The following is a 17,400-nucleotide window of genomic DNA, read 5'->3' as shown; positions in this document are numbered from 1 at the left end:
TTCATGGTCAAGCAAATATTGTTCTAAATGATCATTAGGAGGCACGGCAATAGAAGCAAGACCAATAACTTCATATTTACTAGACAATTCTTTATCATGGGGTTGTCTACGAAATTTAGCAAAATTAAAATCATGAGACATATCCCCTAATCCAATAGTAACAACATCCTTTTCGCAGTCTATCCTAGCATTAACATTATTCAAGAAGGGTCTGCCAAATATAATGGGACAGAAGTTGTCTTGTGGGGAAGCAAGAACAAGAAAATCAGTAGGATATTTAATTTTCCTACACATGACTTCAACATCTCTAACAATCCCAAACGGTGAGATAGTATTTCTATTGGCAAGCTTAATAGTAACATCAATATCTTCTAACTCAGCAGGTGCAATATCATGCATAATTTCTTCGTATAAAGAATAAGGTATTGCACTGACACTAGCACCCATATCACATAAACCATGGTAACAATGATCCCCTATTTTAACAGAAACAACAGGCATGCCAACAACAGGTCTATGTTTACCCTTAGTATCGGGTCTAGCAATTCTAGCAGCTTCATCACAGAAGTAAATAACATGCCCATCAATATTATCGGCCAAGAAATCTTTAACCATAGAAATACTAGGTTCAACTTTAATTTTCTCAGAGGGTGTAGGTGTTTTAGTATTACTCTTACGAACCACAGTTGAAGCTTTAGCATGATCATTTATTCTAACAGGGAAAGGTGGTTTCTCAATATAAGCGGTAGGAACAATAGGATCAACATTATAAGTGATAGTCTTTTCTTCAACTTTAATAGGTTCAACTACTTTTACTTCAATGGAAGGATTATATTTAAACCACTTCTCCTTAGGGAGATCAACATGAGTAGCAAATGATTCACATAAAGAAGCTACTATCTCAGAGTCAAGTCCATATTTAGTGCTAAATTCATGGAAAACATCGGTATCCATAAAAGATTTAACACAATCAAACTTAGGTGTTGTACCTGACTCCTTACCTTCATCGAGATCCCAATCTTTAGAGTTGTGTTTAATTCTTTCCAATAAATCCCATTTGAATTCAATAGTCTTCATCATAAAAGAGCCAGTACAATAAGTATCGAGCATGGAGCGATTATTGAGAGAAAGCCGAGCATAATTTTTTTGAATAATAATTTATCATGAGAGCTCATGATTGGGGCATGAATATAACAATGACTTAAGCCTCCCCCAATCTTGAGCGATGCTTTCTCCTTCGCGAGGCCAAAAATTATATATATAATTAGGATCACGACGAACCAGATGCATAGGATAAAACTTCTGATGAAATTCCAATTTCAATCATTTGTAGTTCCATGACCCAATATCATCGCATAGCCTAAACCATGTCAATGCCTTTCCCTTCAAAGACAAAGGGAATACCTTCTTCTTGATAACATCCTCGGGCATACCTGCAAGCTTAAATAATCCACAAACTTCATCCACATAGATTAGGTGCAAATCGGGATGCAATGTTCCATCTCCTATAAAAGGATTAGCTAGCAGTTTCTCTATCATACCCGAAGGAATTTCAAAGTAAACATTTTCAGTAGGTTGAGGAGCAACTCTTTGCTCTACTGGTCGGGGTGAAGATACCCCGAACAAGCCCCTCAAAGGATTATGTTCCATAGTAACAAGTGACAGTAAATTTCAGCACACTATATAAATTTTTCCTTACCAAATTCCACCAACCAAAGGCGCTTCACTCCCCCGCAATAGCGCCAGAAAAGAGTCTTGATGACCCACAAGTATAGGGGATCTATCGTAGTCCTTTCGATAAGTAAGAGTGTCGAACCCAACGAGGAGCAGAAGGAAATGACAAGCGGTTTTCAGTAAGGTATTCTCTGCAAGCACTGAAATTATCCGTAACAGATAGTTTTGTGATAAGGTAATTTGTAACGGGTAACAAGTAACAAAAGTAAACAAGATGAAGCAAGGTGGCCCAATCCTTTTTGTAGCAAAGGACAAGCCTGGACAAACTCTTATATGAAGGAAAACGCTCCCGAGGACACATGGGAATTATCGTCAAGCTAGTTTTCATCACGCTCATATGATTCGCGTTCGTTACTTTGATAATTTGATATGTGGGTGGACCGGTGCTTGGGTACTGCCCTTCCTTGGACAAGCACCCCACTTATGATTAACCCCTATTGCAAGCATCCGCAACTACAAAAGAAGTATTAAGGTAAACCTAACCATAGCATGAAACATATGGATCCAAATCAGACCCTTACGAAGCAACGTATAAACTAGGGTTTAACCTTCTGTCACTCTAGCAACCCATCATCTACTTATTACTTCCCAATGCCTTCCTCTAGGCCCAAATAATGGTGAAGTGTCATGTAGTCCATGTTCTCATAACACCACTAGAGGAAAGACAACATACATCTCATCAAAATATCGAACGAATACCAAATTCACATTACTAGCAAGACTTCTCCCATGTCCTCAGGAACAAACGTAACTACTCACAAATCATATTCATGTTCATAATCAGAGGGGTATTAATATGCATAAAGGATCTAAACATATGATCTTCCACCAAATAAACCAACTAGCATCAACTACAAGGAGTAATCAACACTACTAGCAACCCACAGGTACCAATCTGAGGTTTTGAGACAAAGATTGGATACAAGAGATGAACTAGGGTTTGAGAGGAGATAGTGCTGGTGAAGATGTTGATGGAGATTCACCCCCTCCCGATGAGACGATCGATGGTGATGACGATCGTGATGATTTCCCCATCCTGGAGGGATGCTTCCCCGGCAGAACAGCTCTGCCGGAGCCCTAGATTGGTTTCGCCAGGTTCCGCCTCATGGCGGCGGTGCTTCATCCCGAAAGCTTCCTTCCTATTTTTTCTAGGAAAAAAGACTTCATATAGCAGAAGATGGGCACCGGAGGCCTGCTAGGGGGCCCACGAAACAGGGGGGTGCGCCCAGGGGGTAAGGCGCGCCCCCCACCCTCGTGGCCAGTGTGTGGGCCCCCTCTGGTTGATTCTTTCGCCAGTATTTTTTATATATTCCAAAATGTGCCTCCGTGAAGTTTTAGAACTTTTGGAGTTGTGAAAAATAGGTCTATAATATTTGCTCCTTTTCCAGCCCAGAATTCCAGCTGCCGGCATTCTCCCTCTTGATGTAAACCTTGTAAAATAAGAGAGAATAGGCATAAGTATTGTGACATAATGTGTAATAACAGCCCATAATGTAATAAATATCGATATAAAAGCATGATGCAAAATGGACGTATCATGAGGCATAATCCAATTGAAAATTAAAATCATGATGACAAGTTTCATGGTTATCATTATTCTGTATAGCATACATGTCATCACAATAATCATCATAGATAGCAGCTTTGTTCTCATAATCAATTGGACCCTCTTCCGAAATAGTGGAATCATCATTAAATAAAGTCATGACCTCTCCAAATCCACTTTCATAATTATAAAAATAAGATCCAACACCTCCAAAATAGTGGGATCATTAGCACCTAGAGTTGACACTCTTCCAAACCCACTTTCATCAACATAATCATCATAAATAGGAGGCATGCTATCATCATAATAAATTTGCTCATCAAAACTTGGGGGACTAAAAATATCATTTTCATTAAACATAGCATCCCCAAGCTTGGGACAAACATTAATTGCAGCAAACAAATTCTTGAACATGTCATTCTCATCGAACATAGCATCCCCAAGCTTGGGTCTTTGCATATGATAAGCATAATCACTCTCATCATTAATAGTATGGATAGCACCAATAGTATAGCAATTATTATCATCACAATTCTCTAAGTTGGTGCCAAAAAGATTCTCAAGATTATAACAAGTATCATTACTTTCCCAATCATAATCATCACAATGAGTAATAGGCATAACAATAATAGGAGCAACATCATTTGGGAGGGATACCTTTTTACCTTTGCTTCTCCGTCTTTTCTTTTTGTTCTTCACATCATGTGTGGGTTTAATCACCTTTTTGGAGCTCCTCATTGATGAGATTGGTTGAATAAAAAGCTCATCCTCGTTACATGATTCATCATAAGAAAAAATAGGAGGATATTGGGAAACCTCTTCCCCTTCAATAGTATTCTCTTCATCTTCTATTTGTTTTCTTGTCTTTAAGTAATTGGCAATATAAGGATTTTCAAAGCAATTTACCGCACAATACATATAAATTTCCTCTAGATCAAAATCAAGAACTCGCTTAAGGTTATATTCTGGAATACCCTTAGTTATACATTTCATTTCTTCATATCCCAGAAGCAAACTAAGTTCATCATGATGCGCAAGGGAAATCAAGTCATCACAATTTTTGGACATGATTCGATCATGAAACAATTTGCATTGGAGATTTAAATGACCACGTTCATTGCAAAGTTCACAAGGATCGCGAGAAAAATTAAAATTTTCAGCACAAACATTTCGCCTCTCTTGCGACCATTTAGTTCCTAAATACTTATGCCTCTTGCAAAATCTATCTTCCCTTTTTGGTATGTAACTGCAAACTCTATGCACTCCACAAAAATTGACATGCTTATAAGAAACATTTTTATCATGACTAGTGCAATCATCATTAGTATTATGGATATTCAAAGAGTTCATACTAACAACATTGCAATCATGCTCATCATTCAAATATTTAGTGCCAAACATTTTATTGACTTCTTCTTCTAGCACTTGAGCACAATTTTCCTTTACATCATTTTCGTGAAAGACATTAAAAAGATGAAGCATATGAGGCAACCTCAATTCCATTTTTTGTAATTTTATTTTATAGACTAAACTAGTGATAAAACAAGAGACTAAAAGATTCGATTGCAAGATCTAAAGACATACCTTCAAGCACTAACCTCCCCGGCAACAGCGCCAGAAAAGAGCTTGATGTCTACTATGCGACCTTCTTCTTGTAGACTCGTGTTGGGCCTCCAAGCGCATAGTTTCGTAGGACAGTAGCAAATTTCCCTCAAGTGGATGACCTAAGGTTTTTCAATCCGTGGGAGGCATAGGAGTCTCTCTCAAACAACCCGGCAACCAAATAGCAAAGAGTCTCTTGTGTCCCCAACACACCCAATACAATGGTAAATTGTATAGGTGCACTAGTTCGGCGAAGAGATGGTGATACAAGTGTAATATGGATGGTAGATATAGGTTTTTGTAATCTGAAAATGTAAAAACAGCAAGGTAACTAGTAACAAAAGTGAGCGAAAACGGTATTGCAATGCTTGAAAACAAGGCCTAGGGTTCATACTTTCACTAGTGCAAGTTCTCTCAACAATGATAACATAATTAAATCATATGACAATCCCTCAGCGTGCGACAAAAGTCACTCCAAAGTTCCTATCGCGGAGAACATAAGATGAAATTGCTTGTAGGGTACAAAACCACCTCAAAGTTATTCTTTCCGATCAATCCATTGAGATATTCATATAAGTGTCACAAACAGCCCTAGAGTTCGTAGTAAAATAACACCATATGACACACATCAATCAACCCTAATGTCACCTAAATACTCCAATGTCACCACAAGTATTCGTTGGTCAATTATACGATATGCATCAAACAACTTCAGATTCATAATATTCAATCCAACATAAAGAATCTCAAAGAGTGCCCCAAGATTTCTACCGGAGAAACAAGGACGAAAACGTGCATAAACCCCTATGCATAGATTACCCCAATGTCACCTCGGGAATCCGCGAGTTGAGTGCCAAAACATACATTAAGTGAATCAATAGAACACCCCACTGTCACCACGGGTATCCCACGCAAGACATACATCAAGTGTTCTCAAATCCATAATATTATTCAATCCGATAATTGTGAAACCTCAAAGGTAAAACTCAATTCATCACAAGAAGGTAGAGGGGAAAACACCATATGATTCAACTATAATGACAAAGCTCGCGGTACATCAAGATTGTGCCATATCAAGAACACGAGAGAGAGAGAGAGAGAGAGAGAGAGAGAGATATCAAACACATAGCTAATGGTACATACCCTCAGCCCCGAGGGTGAACTACTCCCTCCTCGTCATGGAGAGCGCCGTGATGATGAAGATGGCCACCGGTGATGGTTTCCCCCTCTGGAAGGGTGCCGGAACGGGCTCCCGATTGGTTTTTCGTGGCTACAGAGGCTTGCGGCGGCAGAACTCCCGATCTAGGTTTATTTCTGGGGGTTTCTATATTTATTGGAATTTTTGGCATCGGGAACAAGTCAGGGTGTCCATTAGGCGACGACAAGACATGGGGGCGCGCCCTACGAGGGGGAGGGCATCCACCCTTGTGGATGCCTCGTGGCTCTTCTGGCCCAACTCTTTTGCTTCGGGGGCTTCTTCTGGTCCATAAAAAATCACCGTAAATTTTCAACTCATTTGGACTCCGTTTGATATTCCTTTTCTGTGAAACTCAAAAACAAGGAAAAAACAGAAACTGGCATTGGGCTCTAGGTTAATAGGTTAGTCCCAAAAATCATATAAAATAGCATATAAATGCATATAAAACATCCAAGATTGATAATATAATAGCATGGAACACTGAAAAATTATAGATACGTTGGAGACGTATCAGTTGAGCATGGGACTATCCCTTCAACCAAGGAGGCAATAGGAATTGAGCATGGAGACATTTGCACCTACATCTCTCCGACACCCACAGATGAAGAGATGCCCCATTTGCCATGTGAGGAGAGCCACCACCCCATGAGATGAGTGACTCCACCATATATGACATTGAGTGAATTTCCTATGAGAGGATGGGTGTGTTCACCACTAGCCCCACACACAAGAGCATGCCCCACATCCTATGTGAGGTTTAGAGCCATTTGAGTGACTCCACCAACCATATGAGTGAGTGCATACTAGCGGGAGTGAGCGAGACACAACACTTAGTGAGTGAGGTAGTTGAGAGGGCATGTGAGACCACTATGATTTCTAACGACTTAACCTCTACTCCGAGTGTGTTTTCTTCTTTGGTGCTAGGTCTCATACATGACGACATGCCTACCCTCGATGAGTCCATACCTCCAACGGCGATGACGATGGCCATGCACTACTAGGAAAAACCTTACCAGTAGCGTGGGTTTTTGGACTACCAGTAGCGTAGGTTCCCACGCTACAGCTATTTTTTAGCAGTAGCGTGTGTTTTACCCCACGCTGCTGCTAAACAGACATACCAGTAGTGCTGGTGCCCCACGCTACTAGTATTTCACACCCACGCTACTAGTAAAGGAATAGCAGTAGCGCTTCTATGATACACCCACGCTAGTAGTAACAAATTAGGATTTAAAAAAGTAAAAGTCTACCTATTTCAGTTTAGACATGCATTTCACAATTTAAAAAGGTAAAAGTCTCCCTATTTCAGTTTAGACATGCATTTCACAATACGTACATGTTATGCATACAGTCAATCATCAATCATACATATCTGATGTAGATAATTAACACACGCACGCACGCGCGCGCATACACACACAATATATGCCACGCATCTACGTCATCGGCGTCGGCGCCTCCACAAGGCCGTGTTGATGGTGTTGATGTTGTCGTCGTTGCCGCCGAAGCACCATGACAGATGGCATCGTCTTCGTCTTCGTCACCGCCGTAGCCCTGTGTCGATGTCGATGTCGTCGTCGTCATCGTCGCCGCAGCCCCATGTCGATATCGTCTTCGTCGGCGCCGTAGCTTCATGTCTGTGTTCCCTTCTAGGAACTCACAAATCCTGGAATTAAACAATGAACCAAGACCACTACTAAGAACTCAAAAGAACCTGGAGCATTAGTACAGTATAACAGTGACCTATAGAGCACTAAGTAACAATAACAGAAACAAAAGCATATAGCAATAGCATAGTATATATGAATTATAAGCAGTATCTAACAGACCAATCCTAGAAATTGGGGAAAACCCAACTTAAGAAGGATACAATGCTAGGCATCACCAAATCTTATTATAGATTCTGAATCCAAGCTTTTGAGGCAAATTGCAACAAGCAAAGTTTGTGCACCAAGTAGGAGTAATTCCCAGGTCATTCGCAAGCAAGCAAGCAAGAAGGCATCGGCAACAGTAGATTATTACCAACATTGTACCCTTTAATGTCAGGTCATTTCAATTTAACTCTTGGTTGCAGATGTATTCTTGTTGTATTACTAGTAATCATCAGCAGTAACAGCACTTGGTCATTATAAATATCACTGGTCATTATAGTCGACATGAGAACTTCCCATTTATTACTATATTTATAAGGAAATTTTGTAATAACATTCATTCATGTGACATAAGAGACTTAGAACAATACTTCATATATTAGTGACAATTAAGCTGCTGCCCTTGCAAATTTGTAACACCAATCAAATAGATGTGTTATGTATATTCTCTAGTGCGGTCTTAAATTGGAAGGAAATGAGGAGTTTCTTCTTTCAAACCAATGTAGTTTTATTGAAAAGTATGAGCAGGTGCACTTATATTATATCAAAAAAAAATCAATACATTTTTTATCTCACATGGATGTATTAAGTAATAATGTGTGTGTGTGTGCGTAAAATAGACTATTCCAGTAAATTTAATCCTTGATTCCTCCTAATAAAGAACAATATCTTGAGGAACTACATAGAGTATCATACTGTTGCAAAAATTAAGAGTGAAAAAGTAAAATTATAGGCAGTTTTGCCTTGAAGGGCAAGTTAGTTCTCCTATAAGAAGGGACTTAATCCTGATAACAAAAGCAAGCAAATGCAGAGTATTTACTTTACCATAGCTGCCTAGAGTAACTAGAAACTCGAGTTCTTCCAGAATGCTGAATTGTAACATCTCATCCTAAATCAAAATCATATAGATGGAGAGTATTGTCATCACCTAACAAACTGTCATAGCGGCAAGTACCAGCAGGAGTTGATGGATTGAGTGGTGAGCCTGTACATGAAAAGATGTGCATGTTTAATCTTTTGCAGCCTGAATAAATAGGCAAAAAAGAGTTTGGACTTCGGAGCAAATGGCACTCAAGAAGTTTTCACTTACCAACATTTGGCGTAGGTGTCTGAGGCCCAGCTTTATTGTTCTTAGTCTTTGATTTAGAATTCTTAACAGCTTTTCTGGACACTGGGTGAGTAGCGGATTGCCAGTAACTCCAGTGGTGACAATCATACAGTCACTCGACTCAGCCGCATTATTTTCTTCATGTGTGGCTTTTCTTTTTAGCTGCAGAAGAGGGGACTCGTGTTATATGATGGTAAGAGAGACTAGCTAACGTGTGGCAAGGATGTCTATCATTAACTATTTCAGATTTTGGAGAAAATGCATCAGCTCAATCACATACAAAATCCAATGTCCTGACAGCAGAATTCCTGGATAATCTTACATATTCGGTAAAGTCATTTTGAATCCTAAATATTCAGAAGCATCAAAGATAGTTATTTTGAGAATGAAAATATACCATAACTCGTTGGTTTTTTCTTGTAAGAGTATGTAGATAGAGTACCATCTAGAAAGACTCTCATGGCTCAGTGGTTGTTGCTTGTAATGCTATACAAAAAGACTAAGCTATCAAAATGTTCCAATGCTGGCCTCAACTTCACTACCAGTTGTTGAAATAATAAAAATAGCAACCATAGAAACAAAGTTTGATGGATAAAACTGTAGGACTGCAGCATTGTAGTTGGTATTACTTTTTTGAAGTAAGGCCTTACTGGGAAGCTGAATCGCATAACATCCTTTATGTGGATTGATATATTATAGACCAAAATACACTTGCCATTAGAAATAACGCTATATGAGAAGATACAGTTTTATACCTGAACTATCAACGACATGATCCTTCCTTCCCAGTCACGAGTAGTAGATGGACCGGAACCGACTACTCCAAGCTATCAGCGACACGAGAATCACAATCACGCGGACTGCTGCAACATAGCCGTGAATAGAAAATCTTATACCTGAACTAAACTCAAGTTGAGCAGCACTACAACGAACGAAAATTGAACCTGACATTACTGAACTAATTGTGCATCTATCTGCTAACATCTAATTTGTTTGTCATACACTAGTACTACACTGAACTATAACTGATATCCCAAAGCCTACACTAGTACTACACTTAACTAAAACTGAACTTGGTTGTTGCATTTACGAAAATTCAGAAAACGCACTTGGCAAAGCTAGCCGCATTACTGAAAATTCAGAAACGAGCAGCTCCAGCGGCGTCCAAGAGCAATTGGCCGTCAGCCAGCCACCGGAATCCATGGACGACAGCGCCTCACCGCGATTCCGGCCGGCCACGAACGACGAGCCGACCCGGCGGTCACCAGATCCGCCGCCGCCACAGCTTCTCCTGCTGCCGCGCCTGCACTTGTCCCCGTCCGCGGCCAATCCCCATACTGCTCGTCTGCCTGGGCACGCGCAGGTGCGGGGTGCTGCTCGTTGGCCAGCGGGCCGACCTGGGCACTCGGCGGCAAGAACACGGGGGCGCCCGAATCCCTAGCCGCGGGCAAGGGTGCAGACCTTGAGGCATGGATCTGGACGAAGGGGAGGGCGGGGCGGAGCTTGGGGGCATGTTGCATGCGGCCGGAGATCGCCGGAACCGACCGGCGTGGGTGGTGGCGGCGGCGACGAGATCGTGGGGGAGAGGAGGTCGACCGAGAGCCAGGGGTACGGTCGGGGTGAGTTTCGTGTGAGAAGAGTTTTTTTTTTTTTTTGATCTTGTCACTTGGCATGTGGAGGCAGTGGACACGCTGAGTAGTAGCGTCACAGCCCTAGCTTTAGCCTTTGCTTGTCTCTGCATATGCATCCATGCATCATCTAAAATTCAAGGAAATTGAATTGAGGGAATTTTCAAGCCTCAGAAATCTTTTAAAAATGATCAACATTAAAATATTTTCAAATGAGCCCAACAAAGTGTTCCTGCTAATCTTTGAAAATATTGGCAAGAGCTAAAACTCAAACCAATATTTTTGAATCACACAAATAATTATTCTTGGGCCTTTGAATTAATTCACTAGCTATTTGAATTGGGTTTATATTTACTATAAAATAGATATAAGCCCAATAATTTTGAAAGTTTGCATGTGGCTCTGAACTAGTTTCCTAAGTCCACATAATAATTTTCAGAAGCATAAAAATCGGTTCGGTTTGAAAACCAAACTCAAAACAAACTTCAAACAAAATAGAAAACAGAAACAAACAGAATAGAAGAGAGAGAGAGAGAGAGAGAGAGAGAGAGAGTTTACCTGGCAGCCCACTTACCTGGCCCAACTCCTCTAGCCGGCCCAGCCTACCTGGATCTGCCAGTCGTCCTCAACCTCGTGCCAAAGGGCACGAGGGCGTGTGCCCGCCGCTCGTGCGTACGCGCCGCGCCACCTCCTGGTTGCCTGCTTCCCCTGGCCTCCTGTAACATCGCCACGCACACCCTCCGACCCCTCTCACTCTCCCCCATGGCCCTCCTCTCCTCTGCTCCCCCTCTCTCGCCCGGACCGAACGCGCCCGTCGCCGCCGTCCAAATATCAGCGCTGGCCACCGTCGTCGTCTCGCCTCCACCAGCTGTCCAAAAGCTTCGCCAAGCCCCGATTAACCTCTCCACCGAAGGACGCGAGCCCGAAGGCCCCGCATCGACGCCACCATCGCCGTCTCCGAGCTCTGCTCCGCCGGATGCCACCGCCCGATTCGTCGTCTGTAGTTCGTCCCCGAGCCTGACAAGACCTCCATACGACTCCCTGTGAGCCCCTCTCCCTTTCCCTCATACCCCGTGGTGGATTTGGTCCGCTAACTCGATTCCCGCCATCTCCGAGAGCTTCCGCCGTCGTGTCTCATCGCCGCCGTGGCCTGAGCTCGATCTTCTCACGTCCGAGCACGCGGTAGTGCTCCAGGAGCTCCCCTGGTGCTCCTGCGCCGCTCAACCTGCTCGCTAGCAAGCTGCAGCCCCGCGCCCCGGCCAAGCCCGAGCATCTCCGCCGCAAAGCTCATCGGCGGCGCCGCTACAGCCCGCATCAGCTCCAGCCACCACCACCATCGTACGCGCCCTGCTGCGGGTGTTCCAACGCACCCGGCCGCGCGACCTCCCGTCGCCGGAGATGGCCGGACGAGCGACCTCGCCGTGCCCTGTTTACGCCGGCAGCTAAACGCCGATTAGAGCTGACGTGGAGCATTAGGTTAGGTGCTAATCACTCGGTTAATTAACCCCTAGTGTATGACATGTGGGACCACTGCTGTTAAAAACACGGGTTAAGTTAAATAACCCCCTGTTAACTCTCTATCTCACTGACATGTGGGCCCCGGTGTTAGGTTTGACCTGGACCGGCCCCTGTTGACTTGCTTACATCACACTGTGGTCATGCTGACGCAGTTAATCATTTGCTGGATTAAAAATAATCCAGGAAATGCCAGAAAATAGTTAAAACCTCTAAAATTCATAGTAATTCAACCGTAACTCCAAATGAAATAATTTATATATGAAAAATTATCAAAAAAACCCAATCTATCCATCTGTACCATTCTTATGCATGTTGGAACAACTTATAGTTGTTGAATAGGGCAAATCATATGTTTGGCATTTAAATAATCACACATGGAGTTTGAATTTGAACCTTTGGTTCAAACCTACTTCATTTAACTTTGTTGCTAGTTGCATTAGCTCAAAACACTAGCATGTTGCCTTGTCATGATCATGCATCATATTGTTGCATTGCATTGATTGTGTTTCCTCTCTGTTGCCGGTAATTGTTCCCCCTCAGTAGACGACGTTCAGACGATGAGTTCGATGACACCGATGAAGAACTATACTATCTTCAGAAGTGCCAGGCAAGCAAAAACCCCTTGTTCATTCCGATACAATCCCACTCTCTCGCTCCTGCTCTCTTTTACTGCATTAGGACAACAACGATTCAATGTTACATGCTGCGGTAGTTGAACCCCTTTCCTCTGCATGATCTGTCATTGCCACAGTAAATAGATGAAACCCACTAGCATGAGTAGGAGTTGTTTGAGCCCTGATGTGCCTACTCATTCATGCTTGTTGTCATGCCTGCTACTGCTTAGAGTTGAGTCGAGTCTGATTCATCAGGAATGAATTGGAATGTGGTGAACATGTCCTACTGTTGAGAGCTAAGTGTGTGAACACGATTTGGTAAAGGTAGCGGTGAGAGGCCATGTAGGAGTACATGGTGGGTTGTCTCATTGAAACCGTCCTCAGGAACTGAGTTCTGTGTTTGTGATCCATGAACAGTTACTACCACACATTGGGCTACGGGCGCTCCAAGCTCTCTCGACTTATTAATCAACTTGATCTCTGTCCAGGAGTTGCAACTAGTTTCTGGTGTTTGTAGGTAGTGTTAGTAGTCTACCAAGTGGCACCCGGTACAGGTGGGCTTGGGACAGACTAGGCACAGTGGCACGGTGTACCAAGTGGCACCCGGTTGGTGGGCTTGGGAACCCTGCTCACATCGTTTGGGGCCGTGAGCGACACCCCGGCCAGATCTCCTTGCGGATGGAACCCGAATAGGCGATAAACCTGGACGAGAGACTTGTGTGATTAGTCAGGTCGTGGCCGACTCCCTCGCTAGGCTTCTGCTTGAAGGTTGCCGAGATACACGACGTGTACATGGTGGTAAGTGGCGAGAGCGTGTGTGAAGAAGTACACCCCAACAGGGTTAACATCATCTATTCGAATAGCCGTGTCCGTGGAAAAGGACTTCTGGGTTGCCTGTACAGTTCATAGACAAGTGAAAGTGGATACTCTAAAACTCGCAAGATAAGCGTGAGTGTTATGGATGGCGTTCTCGTAGGGAGACGGGAGCGGATCCATAGTGGTGTATTGATATGGTGAATATGTGGACTCGTGTGCGCCACCTCAAAAGAGTTGCTTGCAGTCGTAGTTCAGGATAGCCACCGAGTCAAAGCTGGCTTGCTGCAGTTAAACTCCACCAGCCCTTTGTTGATACCGATGCATATGTAGATAGTTCTGATGTAAGTCTTGCTGGGTACATTTGTACTCACGTTTGCTTATTTTATGTTTTGCAGAGAGACTTCAGTCTCGCTAGTAGTTCCGCGTGGACTTCAACGTTTAGCTTGTTACCTCAGCTAGGATCTTGTACCCTTGGGAGGGTCTTGTAGATAGTCAGGCTTCTCAGCCTTTTTCATTTGTAGTTGTCTGTACTCAGACATGTTTATGCTTCCGCTCGATGCTTGTATGCTCTGTATGTTGGGTCATGAGACCATGATTGTAATACTTGGCTCCTCGGAGCCTAATGAATAAATACTTGAGTCGTAGAGTTATGTTGTGATGCCATGTTGTATTTACACATATCGAGCATATTGTGTGTATGATTGAAATGCTTGGTATGTGTGGGATCCGACAACCTAGTTGTTTATCCTTGGTAGCCTCTCTTATGGGGAAATGTAGTCTTGTGCTTCCATGAGCCATAGTAGTCCGCTAGAGCCCGGTTCACCGGAGTCCTGCTAGCCCAGCACTACTGCTCCGGAACACTTGACTGGCCGGCATGTGATTCACTTCGTTCCTGTGTCTGTCCCTTCAGGGAAATGTCACGCGGTGACATCCGGAGTCCTGCCTAGCCTGCTACAGCCCGGTTCACCGGAGTCCTGTTAGCCCAGTGCTACAGCCCGGATTCGCACGCTGCTGACCGACATGCTCGATGTTGATTCATGTATGCCTGTCCCCGTAAGTTAGTGCCACTTTGGATTCACGACTAGTCATGTCGGCCCGGGTTCTCTATCATGTGGATGCTAGCGACACTATCATATACGTGAGCCAAAAGGCGCAAACGGTCCCGGGCCATGGTAAGGCGACACCCGTGGGAATACCGTGCGTGAGGCCGCAAAGTGATATGAGGTTTTACTGGCTAGATCGATGTGACTTGGAATCGGGGTCCTGACAGCTTTGGTATCAGAGCTTGACGGCATGTAGGATTACTAAGCCAAACTGGTCGAAGTTGAGTCTAGAAATGCTTTTGTTGAGGATATAGACCTTGGAGTCACCCGCCAGGAGGGCCGGGTTACTTGTAGGGTCATTGCCAGAAGCCCGGAGCCAAGTTCCAAGATAATGGGCCAGAGATGGGCTGAGACCCGGATATGGCTTAAAGCCCGTAGTACAATCTTTATTGTTATAGTAGAACTTGTAGTATAAGGCAAGTATTGTTTAGAGTCCGAGACGGACACTCTTATGAGCCGGCCGGGACTCTAAGGGCCGCTGGGTGTCAACCTCCCTATATAAAGGGACGACCCGGCAGCGGTTTAGGGGCGACAACAATCTGATCGAGAGCCGGGCATAGCTGTTTAGCTCCCTGGTTATCGAAACCCTGATTAATACCACCTCAACTAGACGTAGGCTTTTACCTTCACCGTAAGGGGCCGAACCAGTATAAACCCTCGTGTTCCTTGTCCCACTTAACCCCTTCAAGCTTCCCAATTGCGATGGCTCCACGACTAAGTCCTAACTCGAGGACATCTGCCGTGACAATTCCACGACAGTTGGCGCCCACCGTGGGGCTGGCGCACGGTGGATTTGAGTTCTTGAAGGGCAGCTTCGAAGGGCTCAAGGGATACGCTGTGGGCCGGATGACCAAGAGTCGTCGCGGCAAGCTCTACATCGACGATGCGGACTGGGGCCCCGACGCCGGCTCAGTGGAGTACGGGTACCGGGTCCCCTTCGGTGGAATTCATGTCTTCATCGGCAAGATTGGAGAGCCGGGCCCCAAGCCGGATCTCCGCGCCGGTCTCATTGAAACGGCTCAGCGCGCACGACCCGCCCGGGCCCGGCCTGCCTTAAAGCGCGCTTTTGTGGGATGCATCCACGGAGGGGCCTCTGATCCATCTGGGTCTGGGGATGAGGCGGCCGCCGGCTCTGACGGCGAGTCGGCCGCTGATGAGTGAAACTCGTTGTACCAACTTCAAGATGGCAGGCTCATGAGTTATTCCGATGGCAGCAGTATTCCGGACCTTTTTGAGCCGCCAAGTCAGGTTGGAGTTTTTATGGCTGGTGCGCAGCCTGTTCAGAACCCCGCTTCCGGATCGGAAAACCCGGTGCCTTCCCCGGCTCAGGTGCTGATGGATCTCACGGATAAGATGACGGCCCTGTTAACCGCAACGGTCGACCCGGCGGATCAAGTTCAGCATGATGCGGCGGTGGCACAGCTAAAATTGGATCTGATAAAAGCTAAAGAGGACCTTGCAGCGGAAGGGATCAGACTGGCTGCGGAGCGGGCGGCTCTCGATGCCCGGACTCAGCTGATTCAGGCGCAATCCTTCCAACTCACGATGGATCAGAACGCGGCCAATGAGGTCATGAGAAGGAGGCATCAAAAGGCTCAATCTCGACTCCCGCCGGTTTACGATCCGCGCAACCTCTTCAACACACCGGGTGCAGGATCTAGTCACCCGCCGGGGGTCGTAGCACCCGGATCTGGACCCCTTATTCAACCACGAGTGATGGGGCCTCCCCAGGGGCCCCCCGCCCCGCCTCAGTATGTGCCAATACCCCCGGGCCATTATAATAACCCGCTGGAGAACATGGTCGCCGCAGCGGCACGGCTGGCGGCTCTGCCCGTTGATGGCGACTCTCCGACGGCTATTGAGACCCGCCGGGTCAGAGAACTCCTCCAGACAGCGCTGGCGCAGCAAGAGGCGTACTCCTACAGCCGGGATAGGATCCATTCAACCCCTCGTCCAGGGCAGAGCCCGAGTTACAGCCGGCACATGGTCTCGGCGACCGGATCAAGTAGTGTCCGACGCCATGACCCGCCCCCTGGTCATGGCCCGGCTCATAATGGAGCCTTCTACGTAGCAGACCAAGCACGCCAGGAGGCGGAGCAGGCGCCTCAAGTGATGGCTTACCAGACCCCCCCCGGCTTATCCGACGATGTCCGTTGATGCGGGTATCCCTACTAGAACCGGGGGTGTCCCGTGTTTGATGCCAGCTATCCGTAATGAACGTCTACCCAAGGACTTCAAAGGACCTAGGAAGGTGCCTAACTATACAGCAGACTTACAGCCGGCAGCCTGGATCGAGAGTTATGAGATGGCTATGGAATTGCTGGAAGTCAGCGAGGCGGCCATGGCCAAATATTTCACCATGATGTTAGACGGAACTGCCCGCATGTGGTTGAAAGGGTTACCGCCGAACTCCATCGGGTCTTGGGCTGAGCTGAAAGCCCGGTTCATTCAAAACTTCAAAGATACCTGCAGGCAATCTATGTCAATCGTGGATCTGACTAACTGTAAGCAGCAGGAGGGTGAATCCACGACCCATTGGGTTCGCCGGGTCAAGGAGATCATACATTCATCGGATAAGATAGATGCCGGCTCTGCAGTCTTAATGTTGGAACAAAACTGTCGCTTTGTGCCCCTAAAGATGAAACTCGGGCGGCTTAAGCGTGAC

The 17,400-nt window shown here is 45.1% G+C and overlaps 1 long non-coding RNA gene across 2 annotated transcripts; it reads right to left on the bottom strand.

The window, feature by feature from the left end:
• Positions 1 to 7,348: 7,348 nt before the first annotated feature.
• LOC109757733 (uncharacterized) lies at positions 7,349 to 10,756 on the bottom strand. Of its 2 annotated transcripts, none has more exons than XR_002231616.4 (5): positions 10,166 to 10,756; positions 9,812 to 9,916; positions 9,039 to 9,218; positions 8,877 to 8,933; positions 7,349 to 7,743 (listed from the first exon to the last, which is right to left on the bottom strand). It is a non-coding gene; the product is annotated as an uncharacterized lncRNA (long non-coding RNA). The 2 variants fall into 2 exon arrangements; XR_002231615.4 differs by having other exon boundaries at positions 9,812 to 9,919; positions 10,166 to 10,729.
• Between the last annotated feature and the right edge of the window lie 6,644 nt (positions 10,757 to 17,400).

This window comes from Aegilops tauschii, chromosome 5, assembly GCF_002575655.3.
Source record: "Aegilops tauschii subsp. strangulata cultivar AL8/78 chromosome 5, Aet v6.0, whole genome shotgun sequence".
NCBI classification, from domain to species: domain Eukaryota; kingdom Viridiplantae; phylum Streptophyta; class Magnoliopsida; order Poales; family Poaceae; genus Aegilops; species Aegilops tauschii.
This window is presented reverse-complemented; position numbering and strand designations above follow the sequence as displayed.